The sequence below is a fragment of the Myotis davidii genome, unplaced genomic scaffold (genome assembly GCF_000327345.1).
Source record: "Myotis davidii unplaced genomic scaffold, ASM32734v1 scaffold416, whole genome shotgun sequence".
In the NCBI taxonomy this organism is placed as follows: Eukaryota; Metazoa; Chordata; class Mammalia; order Chiroptera; family Vespertilionidae; genus Myotis; species Myotis davidii.
Genome location: NW_006287324.1, coordinates 573970 through 593391, shown reverse-complemented (window position 1 = coordinate 593391; position 19422 = coordinate 573970). Strand labels below are relative to the sequence as shown.

General features: G+C 38.7%; 1 pseudogene; it reads left to right on the top strand.

Annotated features, from left to right (window-relative positions):
- Window positions 1-15265, top strand: part of LOC102766897 — a 27087-nt pseudogene extending 11822 nt beyond the window's left edge.
- The last annotated feature ends 4157 nt before the right edge of the window (window positions 15266-19422 follow it).

Here is a 19422-nt window from a genome sequence, read left to right as displayed (position 1 = left end):
TGCCAAGAACCTACAACCAAGATTACTTTATCCAGCAAAGCTATCATTCAGAAGTGAAGGTCAGATAAAGAGCTTCACAGATAAGGAAAAGCTAAAGGAGTTCATCACCACCAAACCAGGATTATATGAAATGCTGAAAGGTATCCTATAAGAAGAGGAAGAGGAAGAAAAAGGTAAAGATACAAATTATGAACAACAAATACGCATCTATCAACAAGTGAATCTAAGAATCAAGTGAATAAATAATCTGATGAACAGAATGTACTGGTGATTATAATAGAATCAGGGACATAGAAAGGGAATGGACTGACTATTCTTGTGGGGGGAAGGGGTGTGGGAGATGCGGGAAGATACTGGACAAAAATCGTGCACCTATGGATGAGGACAGTGGGTGGGGAGTGAGGGCAGGGGTGGGGTGGGAACTGGGAGGAGGGGAATTATGGGGGGAAAAAAGAGGAACAAATGTAATAATCTGAACAATAAAGATTTAATTAAAAAAAAAATTTTTAATGGTTTACTATTAATGTATGTCATCAAGGATCTCTATGTTCCAAGATCTCCATTACTGCAACTTATTCCTTTACATTCACTTCCCTATTAGATTAGAATTCTATATAGATAGTGTTTCAGAAACCTTTGGTGGTTCTCCACTGCCTGCATTATAAGATCCAATTGCTTAGCATGGCATAGAATAATTACCAGTAGCTCATAGTACTTCATAGTCATATTTTCTTCTCCTTACTGGCCCTAGATTCAATAAAATAATCCCTGGCTAGCATATTCTGCCATTTTGGGTCTCTGAGTGTCACCCAAACTGCTTTTATATCATTGATGTCAGATCCCTCTTCCTGAACACTTTTCCTCCTCCGCAGCCAAGCTAAATATCATCATCACCATGAACTTTTCCTCATGACCCCAGCAGAACACATGGCTTCCTCCAGCATGCCTCTACAGCATACCACACATATTTTGCTAGAGTAATTACTAGAGGCCTGGTGCATGAATTTGTGCACAGGTGAGGTCCGGGCAGCCTGCCCCAATGGGGGCCGATCTGCCAGTGCTGGCCAGGGAAAGGGCCTTGGGCGGTTGGCCTCTGGCCCTGCCCCCTGGTTGAACTCCAGGTCGAACTCCTGATTGACGGGACAATTTACATATTAGCCTTTCATTACATAGGATGTTCTGGTTTATGTTATACATTTATATTCATGTTTTTTATGTGCTATTTATAGTTCTTTCTTCATCACTGGTCAATGAACCTTTGATAATTTACTCATCTTTGATGCTTGGTATACATATATTTGCTGAAAAATAGTATATATTTAGTCACGTTTATCATTAAATTAATTAGTGAGCAGTTATCATTTTAGATATTATAATAAACTGAATAAATATTTGTCTTACAAAATAAAATACTCTTTTATTATTTTTCCCAAGCTTTATTTTCAAAAAAATACATTAGATATTCTGTCAGATCCTTTGCTCTGTGATGGAAAATATACTCTTTCTCTTTCCTTATATAAAAGGGAAAATAAAAACAGAAGAGCAGTTTCAGCACACCTGTGTTGGCAAGCTGTCAAACCCACTGTCCCTGACATTAATTGGGTCATCCACTGAATGGGGGAACTGATGGGGAATGCAATGAGAGGAGATGACTGGGGAGGAATAAATGCTATGCTGCCTTTCCACAGTGATGAAAGTGGCACCCAAAGAGCTGCCTTTTATACCATACACACAGATGGCTTCACACAGTGTATGCTACAGACTGCCAGGTTTCTTATGCTTACCTCTAAGCATTTAGGCCAGCTGGAAAAATCAAAAATTAAAATGTAAACAGCAAAGAGCACTTCCTGAGGAGTGAGTCACTAAACTGAAGGCAATTATCATCTAATTTTAAGTGTCTGCCTACTGTTTTCTTAAAAGACCTGCTATACACAAGGGATTTTATAATGGGAGAATAGCCAAACAGAAAAAATTTGCTCCCGATTTCTGCTTTCCACTGGTTAAAAACAATAAAAAAAACAACAACAAAAACTGACAAATAAGACAAGTAAAAAGACACATTCATTGACTATATCCACCACCACCCCATTACAAAAGAAAATGAATGCCCCCAATTTTTTCTATTCTAAATTGTGCAGTCATATTAGAGAAAAGTAATTGAAAACTTGCACCCAAGTGTGGATTTTTTGTGTGTTTTTTTAATGTGAAATAATATAAATCTAGGGTAAGGAATAGAAGTGCGGAAATCATTAAAAAAATAATATCCCCATTTTAGAAAGCGAACAGATTCAAAACGCACTATACATTTTACTATTCTCTCAATTGGAATTTTAGCAAATTCCATTTTTAAAAAATCAAATGATACTCAGGCAAGCAAACACCTACGAGCTACTCAGGTATCCAAGAATTAGTTTGATAGCCTTGTTTTACTAATTAGGGAATTAAAACTCAGAAATTTTAAACGAAGTGTAAAAACTGTCCTGGACTGGATCTCTAAGCCATATATGAGTGTTGGGATAGCTATTATTATTAGGTTGAAGGGTAACTTGGACCTTAAATGTGTCTTAAATAATTTTTATGATGTATCTGCCCTGAATCCTGACCCTGCAATGGTTCTCAACCTTCCTAATGCCGCGACCCTTTAATATAGTTCCTTATGGTGTGGTGGCCCCCAACCATAAAATTATTTTTATTGCTACTTCATAACTGTAATTTTTCTACTGTTATGAATCATAATGTAAATATATGCATAATATGCAGGATGTATTTTTATTGTTCGCAACCCACAGGTTGAGAACTGCTGCTCCTGATTCACACATCTGCAGTCAGTGACCTTGGGAATCATCCCAGGATTCCATAGTTGGGATGCCCAGAGCAGGAAGGAGAAAGGAGCCTCACTGTGTTTGTATTGTTCATTGCTCTGATTTCATAATCTTGGACAATGCAAGGTGCTGGCAGGCACTAATCAAATATAGTTGATAATTTTTAAAAGGACTACCCTTAAACTACTCCAATAAGCTAATTATAAAAAAGAAATGTTCTCTACCATACAAATTATGTTACATTATTATTTTAATGGTCATAATTAGGCAAGACTTTACCAAAAGTGGTTATGACAGATGTTAAAAATAAAAAAGAACATTTCCCTCCATTATTCCCTGTCAAAAATTAGGGTATTATTTCTTCAGAGCAATTGTCATAATTTGAAAATAATCTCATATATTTTGTTTCTTCTTGCCTCCTCTACTAAACTGATGACATTATTCATTTCCTTTATTCAACCCATTCAACAGACATATATTGAACAGTGATTATGTACCAAGCACCATTCTAGATGCCAGGGCAGCAATGAGCAAAAATAAAAAAAAAACAACTCTGGCCGAAACCGGTTTGGCTCGGTGGATAGAGCGTCGGTCTGCGGACTAAAGGGTCCCGGGTTCGGTTCCGGTCAAGGGCATGTACCTGGGTTGCGGGCACAAAAAAAAATAGTACTTTAAAAAAAACAACTCTGACCTCACCGTTTAGTAGGAGAGACAATAAGTAATATGCATTTCATTTGCATAGTATCTGTAGAACCTATCATAGTGCCTGACATCCAATGAGTCTTTCCTGAATGAATAGGTAAATAAATAGTACTTGCTAGATACTATATGCACACTGAAAATACAGCTTTTATTCTTTCAGAGTCTACTATCTATTCAGGACTAGATTTTTAAGTAGCTAAAATGGCTTTTCATTTAAAGGTAGAAGAATAACAATCTACTATAATCACTTTTATGCTTGCAATTATAATTGAAAAACAATTTCTGCAGAAATTGCTCATTAAAGCAAAGTTTAATAATTTTATTAAAAGCAATCTACAAATAACTGGGGCAACTTATAAATTATTTTTAAAAATATTTAGATAAAAGTTTTAGTGAGGAGGTTGAAATTAATGACCTCTAAGTTTCTATGATATTTCTTACACTGAGTCAAAGAGATAATTAAACATGAAGATACTTCCATAAATTGAAAGATAACTTCAATGATATAAATAAAATCAAGATATCATATCTAAGCAGATTTATAATCTGACCACTATCATTTTAAGCAATCTTGGGAAGAAACTATGAATCATATATATTTTTGGCCACAGTTGTCCACTAAGAAAAGGTTTTTTTACCATTAGATTCACTAAGAAAATACAATGTGAAGTTATGCTTATTAGTGACATTTGTTGCCTAGGATAATGAAGATGTATATTATGCTTTGTTTAATAACTCATCACCTGCATGAATGAGGATAGTAAGCCATTGCCTGAATAAATGGAAATGGTCCCAAAGGAAAAATATTTGTTTCTGAGTTATCAATCATGATGTGATGTCTAACATAAGAAGTCTCAATATTCCTTAATATTCTGTAAAAATAAATCTCAGACTGGACTTCAGACTCATACCAAATCCCTGTCTCACTTTCCCCATCTATAAATTTAGGATGACAATACATAGATGCCAGATTATTATAACAGAAGTGAGTTGCATAGTACTAAATAGATAATACAAAAATTTGCTGTTTTATGTTTTAAAAATCCTCCCAAGCCTCAAAGTGTTATTACAAGTTCTAAGCAGTGCAGAAGGCCCACATGTCTGCACTCCTTGTTGCTTAGTGCCCGTGAAAATGCCCTTTCAGCATTACATCACACAGGACATGTTTCTTGATAGTAATGGTCTAATGCTGGGGGCATGGCCAGTCAATGCTCCATTAGGCAAAACTCCAGGTATGCAGCACAAGGGAGTGGGAGGCTCAGGGGCTCAGCTCACCCCATTGGGCAGTGACAGACTCATAGAACTGAAGAGCTGTTTGGGAGGCACTCCAGAAAGAAACAGGCCAACTGCTTCACAAGTGAGCCAGCAACAAGGTTACTGCTGTTTCATGTGGTTAAGTTTAATTGAAAAGAAAATTGAAAAGAACTGAAGATTCTATATACAGGATGGACAGTGATGTCTGGGTGGGTGCTGGGATGGGGCCAGGCAGGATTGTGAGGCACAAGTGGAGGAGGGAAAGGGAAGGTTTTTTTTAACAGTCTCAGGTAGCTTCTGTAAAGCTGGGAAAAGTCTTCCACTGCTTTAGAAACCTGACATGTTTAACTTGCCAAGCTGTCTATTTGAGGGGGTTGGAGTAATGGAATTGTGACTATCCAAAGTTGGTGTAGATGGGAATCACACAATGAGGAGAAGGCTATTAAAATGCAGATCTTGATTCACCAGTTATGGGTAAGACCTGAAACTCTCCATTTCTTTATTGTTTTTACTTTAAATAATTTTTATTTTTTACAGTTGACATGCAATATTATCTTAGTTTTAGATATAAAACCCAGTGATTAGACATTATATCACTTAGTAAATGATCACCCTGATAAATCTAATAGCCATCTGACCCCATACATAGTTATTATGATATTATTAACTACTAGAGGCCCAGTGAATGGATTAGTTCACTGGTGGGGGCCCTCAGCCTGGCCTGCGCCCTCTCGCAATCTGGAAACCCTCGGGGGATGTCAGACTGTCAGTTTCACCCAATCCCCGAAGACCAGGCCTGAGGGGATTGGGCCCAAGCGGCCCAACATCCCCTGAGGGATGTAGCAGTGTGCAAAGCAACAGGCAGCCGGCGAGCAGCCTGAGCCAGGTTCAATGCTCTATCCACTGAGCCAAACCAGTGAAAGCAACCTTTACCATGCCACTCAGCCACAATCACCACTGGTTTTTACAGCCAGAAGTTGTGAGAGCTTCTCTTCCCAGCACTGGAACCCTGTGATGGGGCATGCCACTCCTACCAGTTTTGATGTGGCTTCTTCTTTATAGTCTTTGTTATAGGACTTCTGTTTAGCTAGACATCATAGTTGTGAATGATGGTTGTTGCACTATTTAGTTGTAATTTTGATGTGATTGTGTGAGGATTTGAGTACTGCATTATCTTTACTGCCATCTTGGCTGGAACCTCCTGCATTTCTAACCATCTCCCAGTTGATGTCCACACAGACCCTATCACAGCAGCAGATGCAAGCATAGATATGTTTTAATTGGCTTGCTTTATAATTTGCTTGAAATGTGACCATGGAGAGCCACTTGAAAATTCTGACACAATTCATCAGCTATGAAACAAAAAAGAAGTAAATATAGGCAAGCATTTTTATTAGAATGTAAAAGCAAAACAAAAGTTGTATGTCCTTGAAAATGTTAGGTAACCTCTCTATACTTCCTTTTCTTTCTTTCTTTCTTTCTTTCTCTCTTTCTTTCTTTCTTTCTTTCTTTCTTTCTTTCTTTCTTTCTTTCTTTCTTTCTTTCTTTCTTTCTTTCTTTCTTTCTTCTTCTATTAATAGAGAGCTACTGACCAATCAGAGTATTTTTTTTTTTTAGAATATATTTATTGATTTCAGAGAGGGAGAGGGAAAGATAGATAGAAATATCAATGATGAGAGAGAATCATTAATTGGCTGCCTCTTCACTGAGGATTGAGCCCACAAACTGAGCATGTGCCCTTGACTGAAATCAAACCCAGGACCTTTCAGTCCGCAGGCCAACACTGTATCTACTGAGCCAAACTCGTGAGGGCCACTTCCTTTTCTTCATTTGCAAAATAGCCACCTCCTCTGTGAATAAGGTCAATGAGATGGGTATGTAAAGCATCTGGAAACATCCCTGGCACATAGTAGGTGCCAAAGAGTAATGGAGCTCTTATTTGTGAGTTGCGATTTGATGCTGATCTTGTAACTCAGAATATGAAAATATGTGTTACAGTTATGACTTGCTGAGACATTCCTCTCAAGCCACTGAGTTCAAAGCAAAACAACTGCATTTGCCTTTTTCCCTTCTTTTCTTTCCTGAAGTGTTTACAGTGCCTTGGGAGAATGCCAGGGAAAGGCTTTTTAAAATCAGAAGTGAAAAATATTGCTATGTTGTACAAAAATTGCTGTGTCACTTATGTTGCTCCATTTCAGTGTTCTATATTTTGTGCTCATTTTCACAGGTGATAATATGCACGGGGGAAAAAATACTAGCAAAGGACCTACCTTTGATTGCCCTAACTACTCTGAAATAAAATTGAAATCTCCTTAGGAAAAAATATGTCCTCCTAAGGAGAAGGTAGTTGAGATTTGAAAATACATTTATTGTCCCCATTAATAATTAATGAGCAATTATTTTATCACAAAACTTCATTAATGATACACCATATGAATGTTTGTTATCTTCCCACCAGTTACTGTCTGAACAAAGTGACATAAGAGAACCACTAAAATTTCAGATCTTATGCCCACTTCAGAGTCCAAGGCAGTGTTATCACAATATCAATGTTTATTTTCTTGGTCACTTTATCTCAAAAGAAACTTTTTTTTGTATTGCTTTTGGAACATTTTTTTTTACTTATCATAAAAGCTTCTGGATTAGGAAATCAAAAGCAAGAACAACAAAAACAGGACAAGTTTCCCAAGTTCCTGCTGTGAGGAGGGTCTGAGTAGATATTTGTCCCTTTGGATAGCAGCTCTGTGTGAGTTGTTGGTAAAGAAGCAGGTAAACAGAGCCTGGTTTCTAAGAAGGGCATCACGAAGAGCTCCTTTAGGTTGTAAAATTCTCAGAGACAAGAGTGTTATATGCCAGCCCTGGAATGTTTTTGTCGTGTTTTAAAGTGTACCTTCCCATCCCCATGCCCATTGTAGTGTGGGCCCTAAACACTGTGGAAAGTGTGATCATTAGCTGGGGTCTATTGCAATAAGTTCCTGAAGACTTCTGGAAAAGGGTTATCCTAGAGGTGGAGAAAGCTAGTAAGACGAATGTATTTGAAACTAGTGGTCACTTTAAGAAAAGGGGAAAATTCTAAGTATAGCACAGGTATTTTTCTCATATTTCTCCTCACCAGAACCCACTGAACTTCATATGGAGTTGGAATTTAAATGGATTTTGTCAGGTATTTTTAAAAAATAATTTTTTCCTTAAGATCAGACATAAGACAGGGAAGTTTGCTTTCACTATTATTATTCAACATAGTGCTTAAAATCTTAGCCACAATATCAGACAAGAACAAGAAGTAAAAGGCATCAATATTGAAAAGGAGGAAGTAATACTGTCATTATTTGCAGATGACATCAAATTGTATATAACAAACCCCAGAAAAAATTACTATAACTGATAAATAAATTCAGAAAAGTAGCAGGATACACAATAAATATCCAGAAATCAGTCGCACTTTTATACAACAATAATGAACTGTCAGAAAGTGAAACTAAGAAAACAACACTATTTACAATTGCATCAAAGAAATAAAATATGTATAAATAAATTTAACGAGGGATGTAAAAGACCTGTACTTAGAAAATTATAAGACACTGAAGAAAGAAACTGAAGAAGATACAAATAAGTGGGAGCATATATTGTGCTCATGGATAGGAAGCATTAACTTCATCAAAATGTCCATATTACTCAAAGCAATCTATAGAATCAACACAATTCCTATGAGTAGTGTATTTCATAGAACTAGAACAACTATCCCAGCTATTTATATGAAACTACAATAGTCCCTGAATAGCCACAGTGATTTTGAGAAAGAAAAACAAAATTGGAGTAATCACATTACATGATATCAAACTATACTATAAGACCATAGTAATCAAAACAGCCAAATGTTTATGTTACTGTCATAAAAACAGACATATAGGTCAATGGACCAGAATATAGAGCCCCGAAATAAACCCACACATTTATAGGCAATTAATGGTCAACAAAGGAGTCAAAAACATACAATGGGGTAAAGTTGGTTATTCAATAAATGGTGTTGAGATAATTGGGAAGATACATGAAAAAAAAATGAAACTAGACCACCTTCTTACACCATACACAAGAATAACCTTGAAATGAAATAAAAACTTAAATGTCAGATGCAAAATCATAAAAATTATAGAAGAAAATATAGGCAGTAAAATCTTGTAATTTTCTTGTAGTGATATTTTTTTCTGATATATCATCTCAGGGATACGAAAGAAAATAAATAAACAAATTAGACCACATAAAACTAAAACATTTTTGCACAGCAAAGGAAATCATCCACAAAATTAAAAAGAAAACTCACTGAATGAGAGGACATATTCACCAATGATATATCTGATAAAGGATTAATACCAAAGTTTATAAAGAACTTATAAAACTCAGCACCAAAAAAATCAAACAATACAATTAAAAAATGTGCAAAAGACCTAAATGGACACTTCTCCAAAAAGGACATACAGATGGTCAATAGATATATTAAAAGATGTTCAAAGTCACTAATCTCGGAGAAATGCAAATTAAAACCATAATGAGTTATTACCTCATACCTGTCAAAATGGCTATCCTATATAATAAAAGTCTAATATGCTAAGTTTCTGGTCGTCCGTTCAACCAATCAAAGTATAATATGCTAATGATATTCTAAGGCCACTCAACCACATGCTATGACATGCACTGACCATCAGGGAGCAGACGCTCTGACCGGAAAGTTAGCTTGCTGCTGGGGTCTAGCTGATCAGGACTGAGCAAGAGGGGCTGGACGTGTCCTGGAGCCCTCTTGTGGTCCCTCCCCAACTGGACAATCTCCCATGTCCCTCCCCAGCCCTGATTGTGCACCAGTGGGTTCTCTCAACCTGGCCTGCACCCTCTCTCAATCCGAGACCCCTTGGGGGATGTCAGAGAGCCGGTTTCCACCCAATCCCACAAGCCAGGCCAAGGGACCCCACTGGTGCATGAATTCATGCACCGGGCCTCTAGTCATTAGTAAATCAACAAACAAGTGCTGATGAGGATGTGGAGAGAAAAGGGAATCCTCCCACACTCTTGGTGGGAATGCAGACTAGTGCAGTCACTGTGGAAAGCAGTATGCAGTTACATTAAACAATTAAAAACAGCTTGGCCAGTATGACTTAGTGGTTGAGTGTCCACCTATTAACAAGGAAGGCATGGTTAGATTGTGGGTCAGAACACATACCCAGGTTGTGGGCTTGATCCCCAGTGTGGGATTTGCAGGAGGCAACCAATCAATTATTTTCTCTCATCATTGATGTTTCTATCTCTCCCTCTCCCTTCCTCTCTGAAAGCAATAAAAATAAATTTAAAAAGAAAAGAAAAAAATTAAAATCAAAACTGCCTTATGACCCAGAGATTCCACTTTTTGAAATATATCCAAAGAAACTCAAAACACTAATTTGAAAGAATATATGCACCACTATGCTCACTGCAGTTATTTACAATAGCCAAGATTTGGAACCAGCACAAGTATCCATCAACAGATGAGTGGTTAAAAAAAAAAAATCAGTGGTGCCCTAACCGGTTTGGCTCAGTGGATAGAGTCGGCCTGCCGACTGAAGGGTCCCAGGTTCGATTCCAGTCAAGGGCATGTACCTGGGTTGTGGGCACATCCCCAATAGGGGGTGTGCAAGAGGCAGCTGATTAATGTTTCTCTCTCATCGATGTTCAAAATTCTCTATCCCTCTCCCTTCCTCTCTGTAAAAAATCAATAAAATATATTTTTATAAAATCAGTGGTGCATTTACACCATGGAATACTACTTGGCCATAAAATGAAGGAAATCTTACCCTTTGGGACAGCATGGATGAACCTGGAGAGCACTATGCTAAATGAAACAAGCCAGACAAAGAAAGATAAGTACCATATGATTTCACTCATATGTGAAATCTAATGAACAAAATTAACCAACATGCAAAATAGAGACAATATCATAGATATAGAGCAAGCTGACTGTTGTCAGAGGGGAGCAGGTTTGGGGGCTGGGTAAAAAGGGGATTAAGGAAAGAAAAACCTCATAGAAACAGAACAGTATGGTGATTACCAGAGGAAAAGGTGATGGGGTTGGTAGAAGATAGTACGGGGGTGGGGAGGGGGGAGGGAAGGAGGGTAAATGGTGATGGAAGAAGTTTTGACTTGGGGTAAACACATATACAGATGAAATATTATAGAATCGTACACCTGAAACCTATATAATTTCACTAACCAATGTCACCCCAATAAATTTAAATAAAAAGTTTTTTAAATGTGCATCACTTCTCAAGACTTATTTTTTAACATTAGTATATCAGTTTATCCTCTCAAAATGTAAAATATGTGATACATTAGGCAATAAGAGTCATATCTATGTTCCTTTAATGCAGAATATGAAAACTATAACTAAAACTAGAACTTATGTAAACACATCAATTAGCAGAGCATCTCTTATGACAAATTTCCATTTGCCCACTACTGCCAGAAACAATAATCACAACTTTGAAATCAGGAACTTAAAACTCATCTGCAGAATTCTGTTTCTTTGCAAACAGCCTACTCTTCAAAATACTACAATTTCATCATTAAGGAAATAATTTGGTAGTATTATTCACATTAGTCAGTTTGTAAAAGTTGTCATGGGGAATTATAAAGAACACTTGTTAAAAAGTGGGGGAGCATAAGCTTATCAAAATAACACCCTGCTCTTCATGGAGCTGACACATGCTTTTTCTACGACAAGGGTGAAAACATCATATTTTACCTTGAACATGCACTTAGCTATTGAGAGGTCAGCTCTTCCCCAGCACTATTAATATTGATTGGTTTTTAATATCTGGGAAAAATAATAAGCTGCTGACTGGTAAATGCTTTCTAGGCCAAAAAGTTGCATATTTACAAAGAAAAATGTAGCTAAGTTTTACATTATATCATAGATAAGTCCTAAAACCTTACTACATAAAGCAGTTTTTGTTATAATAGAATAGTTTTTTTCTGGGAAATATCTTTATTCCTTGATAAGAAAGACTCACAGGGAGGTTTTTCTCCACTTTGGTTGCTCTCCTCCCATCCCCAGCGTTCTGCCTTTGAAGACAATTGCTGATTTTTGGAGCTCGTAACCACTTTGAGAACATAAGGCTATAGGCATAAGGATGGAAAGTCAACATGCAAAGTATATTAGTCAATTTTTCTTTCTAACAAACCTTGAAATCTCAGTGCATTACAACAAGAAAATTTATTTTCTTGCTCAAAAATGTGAAAGTAATCTCTGGCTCTGCTGGACTTGGCTCCAAGCTGTGAGTTTCATTCAAGTCTATTCTATCTATTTCTCATTCTTCTGTGTCAATTGCTTCCTAAGATAGTTCTTCTTATGATGGATCATAGTAGTGCATGAGAGTATGATATCTCTTAAGATCTTGGCTTAGAACTAGCACACACAGTTCCTTCCATATACATTCAATTGGCTAATGCATGTTGCAAGTCCAAGTCCAACATCAACCCATTCTAGCACACTGCAAGGTTATACTGCAGAGGAGAGTGAAAGGCTGAGAACAATAATCCAGTCTACACACAAGGATAAAAGTGTAGAAGGATAAAAAGACCATGGGTCCTTGATGACAATGTGGAATAGCTGAACTAAGACTGGCACTAGTTTTATCCAGACTTTAGTTATATGATAAAAAAATAAGGCCCTATTTATTTAAGGCACAATTGCTGCTCCCTTGTCTTTTGGAAATGTAACTGCACCTGGCTTCCTTGTGTTATGGAAATGTACCTTCTCCCAGGCTATAGCCCTGTTTTTTTCCATGGACCCCAATTCTAAAAATTACCTAAGCCTGTCTATATTCCCCTAAAATTCATGTTTCAGTCCCCAATATTCTATTTATTTTATTTATGTCCCTCTGAAAAGGTTGCAGGTTCCAGTACTGGTCAAGGCACATACCTAAGTTGCAGGTTCACTTCCTGGTCAGGGCATATATTGATGTTTCTGTCTCACATGAATGTTTCTCTCTCTCTCTCTCTCTCTCTCTCTCTCTCTCTCACACACACACACACACACACACACACACACACACACACACACATTGATATTTCCCTCTCTCTCTCAAATCAATGGAAATGTATTCTCAGATGAGGATAAAAAAAGATTTATGGTAAAATTTATAATTGATAAAACCTTGGCTTAATCAGTGCTTTCTGCTATCTTCAGGATCCTTGATAATTCATTATAGAGTTCCTGTATGTGCATACATATACTCAGTGTTGCAGAAAATATAAGGATGACCACTATTTCTATTGAGGAAGCTAAAAGGCTGATTCCAATGTAACCCTGATATTTACTATGACGTGTCCATTTGTGGAACTGAAGACAGATACAAAGATAATAAAAAGAAGACCGACATAAAAATGATAAACAAGAAGTATTTATCCTATGTGGAACTCATTGAGCTTCCATAATATGAAAAATATTGTTTAAAATACATTTGAGACATTTTCTACTATTATTCCTTGAAATAGTTTTTTGGTTCCTCTTTGTCTCTCCTCTTTTTCTGGTGCTCTTATTATGTATGTGATGGTGCACCTGATAGTGTCTCACATTTCCCAGAGGGTCTGTTCATTTCTTTTCATTGTTTGTTTCTTGATGTTTTTTAGATTGGTTAATTTCTATTCATCTATCCCCAAGTTTGCAAATTCTTTCAAATTCTTTTATCTGATGAAATATTGCTATTCCACATCCTTTTACTTTTAAAATATGCTTTCCTTTAGTTGTGACTATGTTTATAATTCCTATTTTGGAGACTTTTTAAATATCAAAACTGAGCCCATTTTGAGTTGTTTGGTCATGTTAATGTTAGAAACATTATGAGTTTACTTGAGCCAAACTGTCGACAATTGCCATGAAACAGAATGTCATCATATTGAGACAATGCTCTGAAGAATGGCAGTTTTTCACCTAGTTTTACAAATTATCATCAAATGAGGAGACATGTGTGGCTTACTGAAATCCAGTGGTGATAGATTAGGGAGGTGGGAGAAAGCAAAGTGGGAAAACTCTGGGATTAGATAAAAAGTAAAATGACAGACATATGCTTCTTTTACAGGATAGTTAACAGTCAACAATTAACACAATGAGAATAAGGAGGGAATTTGTGGTTTCACCCTGGTGCATTGGCTGTCCCCTGAGGAGTCTGGAAAAAAAGGGAAGTTACAAGTTACCCTGACATTCCAAAGGTATGTTATTTTAGATTCAAAAAGACAATAGGCTCAGTAAAAATCAGAGTTGATCTTTTTTAGGGAAGATACTAGCCTAGGGCATGATGACCCACTATAAACTGCTCTTTAATTACAAAAGTTTTTATTTCAGACCATCCTTTTTAGTTACTTTAAATCTCAGAGATTGCAATTAAAAGTCTAGATCTACAGGTTAGCCATGAGAAGAAACTAAGTTGTGGGTTCCTTGGAGCCCCTGGCATTAGTCGCTGCGCTGGTATCATCTGTGACCATCATTGAGGCTTTGGTCAGGGCCAGTGAGAGCCCTGTCCTGCTGCTCCCCAGGCGTCCTAGAAGGTTCATCTGCTCCTTCCAGAATTCCTATTAGAATAAGGCCTGGAAGTTAGATGTGCACCTGTGCAAGCACACGGGGGAGAGACCCTTTGTTTGTGACCACGAAGGGTGTGGCAAAGCCTTTGTCAGGACCTGAGCCACCATGCCCTGCTTCACAATGGAGAAAAACCTTTTGTTTGTGTAGGTAGCTTAGTGGCTGTGACCAAAAATTCAACACAAAGTCAAACTTGAAGAAACATTTTGAACACAAATATGAAAATCAACAAAATCAATATGTATGCAGTTTTGAAGGTTGTAAGAAGACTATCAGCAGCTGAAAACACATCAATGCCAGCATAGCAATGAAACACTGTTCAAGTGCACCCAGCAGGCTGAAGCGACATGGGAAGGTACATGAGGGCTACAAATGTCAAAAAGAATACTCCTCTGAGGCAAAATCATAAACAGAGCTTCTGACACATGTGCTAGAAACCCATAAAGAAAAAAAATGATATGTGAAATATGCCAGAAAACATTTAAACACAAAAATTATCTGAAGCAACATATGAAAATGCATAACACAGAAAGTGATGTGTGTCGATGTCCAAGAGAAGGCTGTGGTAGAACCTACACAACTGAGTTAAACCTTCAGAGCCATATTCTCTCTTTTCATAAGGAATGGCCTCCGTTTCTATGTAAACTCACTGGTTGTGGCAATACTTTTGCAATGAAACAGTCTCACTAGGCATGCCGTTATTCATGACCCTGAAAAAAAGAAAATGAAGCTCAGAGTAAGACAAGCTTGTGAAAATGGAATTTGTCCTCCCGTCTCAGCTAACGGGAAACAAGAGCACAGATGATCATTGCCTAAAACTGGAGAGTTGCTGAATTGCACTGAAGACAAGGTGCTCTCCAAAGTTGCAGGACTTACCCTCAGCTAAACATCCAATTGCTTTCCACAGACCAGTCAACTCAGGTACCGACAGACCTTATTGGAGGTTCCACACCACTGCGATAAAACATGTGGTGCAATAAAGCAAGCTGCAGTGCTTTTCTGGTGGAGTGCCTTGCCTTCAATTTGAAAAAAAAAAAAAAATACAACATCTGCAAAACATAGTAAAGTGAAGCACAATAAAACAAGGCATGTGTGAAAAAAAAAGAAACTAAGTTGTGTCTACACAAATAGTGGGAGTAATCACATTGAAAATGTGAGTGCTAAACTCAAGATTCCCCACTTCCATAAATATTAGGGAAAATTTGAAAAAAAAAATAGGTGTTTGTTTATTACAGAATTATTCATATTATTTTAGCCACTTTTCCTAATATAAAGCAATATGGAATTTTGTACATAATAAAATAAATAAATAGTGCCACTGCTTTAAACTTTAAATAATGTATTTTTATGGTCAATAACATAAACCTATGAAATTTTAAGATTCAATATTTTCCCGTAATTAATTTTCTATGTCTGAAATTTAAAAAGCACATTTAATGTTTTATGATTTTGACCAGAAAAGAGATATTTAATTGTAATATGTGTGAAACTTACTAATGCTTAATCAAAAATCTTGCCATATATATATATGTAGGTGGCATAGCCAGGGCTCAGAAAGGTTAGGAAACTCACCCTAGGCAGCACAGCAGGCCAGGGCCGCCACTCTCCAGGGCCTCAACATGGGATTTGGGATTTGGACTTGGCTCAAAAACAGAAGGTGTGTGGGGACCTGGGAGGGAACGCCTCCAGGTCCTCCTCTCTCTGGTCTCAGATCCCTAGCCCTCAACGATCCTGGTCCTGCATACTCAGTCCATTGCCCACCACATCCTTCCAGCCCTTTCCCTGAGGCCAGTTCAGCCATGTCTATGCTGAATGGAACCAGAGCATAGAGGAGAGCGAGCTCAGCCCCAGGGGCCTTAGTTGGAAGTGGAGGGGTCCGACATTCCGAAGCAGGATTTCTCAGCACACTTGCTCTGCCCTTAGGGCTGAGTCCCTCCCTTAGCCCTCTTGGGTTCTCTGTCTGTCTCACCCTGTGCATCTCTCTCCCTGCTCCTTGCTGTCTGATCCTGTTTACTCATTCCCCATGTCTCCCTAGGCCTTTTGTCTCTGTCTCTCATCGGATCTCTGGCTGTGGAGAACACCCCTGCTGCCCCCATAAAGGGACACACATCTGCAGAATCCACCTTTTCAATAAAAAACAAGTGGGAAACAGAGTGAATTAAAAAGATAACTTTAAAACAATCTATGTGTCTGTAAATACATTCCAAATGGCAGCACTTTGGTGGGGATGGCAGGGGTGGGACATGTTGGCCACATGTTCTGGAGCCTCAGACACAAAGTATAGGGGGCTCAGCACCTCACTATGGACCCCTCCCACTAGCCACCTGGGATGGCAGGGTCTGGGGAAGGGACTTAGTCTATCCTCACCCTCGTGGACCCGCACCTGATTCCGTAGACCCTTTCCCCTGTTCTGCCATCTGCAGGTCCTTCTTACTTCCCCAGTACCTCCACACCTTCCTATGCTGACCCCAACTCTCCTTCTGTGCCAGCCCTCCTTCCCCCACAACACACACAGATTGCACCCTCTCCTTCCCTCTCCCCCAATCTTCTACCCCATACTTCTTCCTGTCCTGCCCTGCCATGCCTCACCTCTATGCTGCCCTCCTGTCCCAGACCACCCAGCAGCCCTGGTTCTGGGAGAAATGGTTAGAATAAAGCTTTCTTTGGCGAGAAGAGACTCTCCAGGGAGCTGCATGCAGAAAGGTGCTCCCAGTCCTGTACCTACAACTGTTCTGTCCTGCCAGATGCCAATCAGAAGTTGTCTCTGGAGATAGAGGGTAGCAGACATAGGCTCTGTCCTTCAAAGCCCCTCATCAGGAGGAAACTCCCCCCCACCCCCCAAAAAAAAGTTCACCCTGCTGCCTCCCTTATCACTTTCAGCAACTCTCCATTGCCCCTTTCCCTGGAAGTGGAAGGATTGGAGCACATCTATCTATATCTATACATATAAAGAGCTGGGGTCTGTCACATCCAAATGACAGAAGGCTCAACATAACGCCCAGGTTGGCACACAGCAGGCTCTGGTGGGTGAGGACATGTGGCAGTGGGGACAGGAACAGGGAAGGCGGGGCCGGCACTCACACTCACTCACAAATGCACACACACACACAGGCACACACAGGTGCCCACTAGCTCACAGACTTTTCTCCCATTTTTTCCCTCCCTCCCAGCTCGGTCTCAGAGCCTCTCTCAGAATGAAGGCCCAGGGTGGGCAGAGTGTGGAGCTTCCCCTACTGGCCCCACCCCCTCCCAGCCAGGAAAGAGCAAGAGGGAGAGAGGGAGGCAGGGAGACCTGGAGGACTGCTGAGAAAAACAAAAATAGTCAGAGAATGGGAGAGACTGGGATGGAGAGATGGAAACAAAATAGCAATATTAAAATATTTCCTTTAATTAATTCCCTTTTAATGTGCACAAATTTCATGCACTGGGCCACTAGTGTGTGTGTGTGTGTGTGTGTGTGTGTGTGCATATATATACATATATATAATATACAAATCGATGGAACGGCAAAATGACCGGAACAACCACTTGACCAGTCACTATGAGGCACACTGACCACCTCTTGGTCCGTCTCCCCAACCAGCAGGCTCTGATGGCCCAATAGGGAATGGGGAATGGGGGGTTGGTGGTGGCCAGGGGTGGGGCCAGCCAGCAGGAGGAACAGCTGACCTCTCAGTCCCTCCCCCTCTCCAGCAGACTCTGATTGCCTGATAGCAAACAAGGAACTGGATGTGGGTGGCAGGAGGGGACAGGGCCAGCTGCCAGCAGTCAGGGAAGATGGCCCTGATCACAGGCTAGGCCTAGGGACTGTACTGTGCACAAATTTCATGTGCCAGACCTCTAGTCCTATATAATAAAAGCCCAGTGACTGAAACAGCAGAACAATCAGAATGACCAGAGACCAGAACGACCCTTGCCCCTTGCCCCAGCTGGCCCTGCTGTAAGATCAGGCCTAAACCGGCAGCCAAACATCCCCTGAAAGGTCCCAGATTGAGAGAGGGTGCAGACCGGCTGAGGGACCCCCTCCCCATGCATGAATTTCATGCACCAGGCTTCTACTATATATATAATATTGAGGTGAATATCCGCCAGAAAATGATAGTAATTATGAAAGTGTATAAATGTCTGGGTGAAGATAAACTTTAGTTAACATTCCCAATACAGCACTTCAAGTACTTCAGAAAGCCTTTTAATTTGAATAGCCAAAGAAGAAATTCTGAAGTATTTATTTCTATCCTAATGATAGAATTAAATGGTAGAATTTGTACATGTGTAATTAGCTATAATTTGTACATTTTTATATTTAACAGGATCATTTTATATTTAACAGGTTGTTCTCAAATCAACACAATATATGGAGGATTAGCTAGGACCTTGGGGCAGTTCTTAATGAACCTGTTAAATATGAAAATAATAATATTTACATTCACATAACCCATTTCTTCAAAGGAATGTGAAAAGATATACATGCATTTCATTAACCGTAAGTAGCAGGTTTTCTAAGACCACATTTAGCAAGGCCTACTTTGGTAATCAGCAAACTTAGGCACAGAACAGTTAAGTGATCCATGTAAAGTCTACAGTAAGTCAGAGGAAAGACCAGATGAAAGACATTGAATTTTGGTCTCAGGATCCCAAAGCACTTTATCTTTAAAAAAAAAACATTCACTTTTCCTTTCCCATAAGCAAGTAAGATTATTTCTGCATGTTTTTTTACAAAGGAAATAAACTAATTTTAATATGCAAAACATGTTTATTTAAAAATCTAAGAGTAGCCACTATGATGGTTAATTGCAGGTATCAGCTCATCAATGGTACCCAGATATTTGGTGAAACACTAGTCTTGATGTTGCTGTGAAGCTATTTTTTTTTTTTTACATTTAAGACTTCTCAGCCTTCAAAATTGCATGAATCCATTCTTAAATTAAATTAATCTTAAATTTAAATAGAAAGACAACCAAAAGATAAGATGTTTAACTGGCTAAAATTGGAAAGGGAAAAAATAAATCAAGAAGTAATGTCTCAGATAACAGAAATGAGAGA